Genomic DNA, 1,402 nt, shown 5'->3' with positions numbered 1-1,402 from the left:
CACTCACAACACTGAACATCTTGTTATACACACAGTCACCAGAAAGCCTACTAAGTGACTCACGTGAAGTAACTATTGGGAAATGATGCTGAGTATAACCAGGTTCTGCCTCTCAGGAGCTCACAGGGTAAAGACATTTGCTGCTCTGCCTGACAGCATCGACTTCACAGTGGAAGGAAAGTTGCCCTCTTATTACCACATATGCATTAAAGCATGTCTTAGATCACACCTACCACCACCAACCCTCCTCTCTCTCTCTCTCTCTCTCTCTCTCTCTCTCATACACACACACACACACACACACACACACACACTCAATCAATAAATATAATTTTTAAAAAGTGAAAGACCTTTCCACCAGGGCAGCCATCTTCCAGTAACTCGCCAAAATGACAAACACAAAAGGAAAGAGGAGAGGTACTCGGTATATGTTCTCTAGACCTTTTAGGAAACATGGAGTTGTTCCTTTGGCCACATACATGTGAATCTACAAGAAGGGTGATATTGTAGACATCAAGGGAATGGGCACTGTTCAAAAAGGAATGCCCCATAAGCGTTACCACGGCAAAACCGGAAGAGTCTACAATGTCACCCAGCATGCGGTGGGCATCATTGTAAACAAGCAAGTTAAAGGCAAGATTCTGGCCGAGAGGATCAGTGTGCGGATTGAGCACATCAAGCACTCAAAGAGCAGAGACGGCTTCCTGAAGTGGGTGAAGGAGAACGATCAGAAGGAAAAGGAAGCCAAAGGGAAGGGCACCTGGGTTCAGCTGAAGCGCCAGCCTGTGCCACCCAAAGAAGCCCACTTTGTGAGGACTAACGGAAAGGAGCCTGAGCTGCTGGAGCCCATTCCATAGGAATTCATGGCCTAATGTATGCAAAGGAAATAAAGGACCTGGACTGAAAAAAAAATTCAAAGAGCTTTAAAACATTCCTCTTTTCTCCCAGGAGACCCTACTTCCCTAGCCCACGTGTCACACTGAGGCCACAGAGAGGACGTGTTGTATGAGCTGGGGCATGGGAAGCCGAGAGCACGAGTGAAGAGTACTTTGACTCTGAGTAATTAGCACAGCCCTGTCAGTCCTGGAGTGCTGAGGGCTTTGGCTTTGCCCACTGTGGTACTGTCTGGCTGAGACGTAGCCAAGGGCACAGGTCCCCTTGACAGCAAGTTCCCTGGGAACCTTGTCTACGGATGTGAAGGAATGCAGATATGTCCATGGGAGTGCTGCCTCCTAGCGTCCCTTTTATGAATTACACTCGTGTGATATTACACACCTACTCATGGGCAAGGCATGAGTTAGCCTCCATTAGTCTACAACGACCCCAGACGACCTGCCCCACGTGTGCACCCATCTTACTCGGAGGAAAGGAAGCTTCACCATTGAAATGATTTCATCGAAAC

General features: G+C 47.9%; 1 pseudogene; it reads left to right on the top strand.

The window, feature by feature from the left end:
- The first annotated feature begins 389 nt into the window (after positions 1–389).
- On the top strand, positions 390–872 carry LOC134481902 (large ribosomal subunit protein eL21-like; annotated as a pseudogene).
- Positions 873–1,402: the final 530 nt, after the last annotated feature.

This window comes from Rattus norvegicus, chromosome 14, assembly GCF_021556685.1.
Source record: "Rattus norvegicus strain SHRSP/BbbUtx chromosome 14, alternate assembly SHRSP_T2T, whole genome shotgun sequence".
NCBI classification, from domain to species: domain Eukaryota; kingdom Metazoa; phylum Chordata; class Mammalia; order Rodentia; family Muridae; genus Rattus; species Rattus norvegicus.
This window is presented reverse-complemented; position numbering and strand designations above follow the sequence as displayed.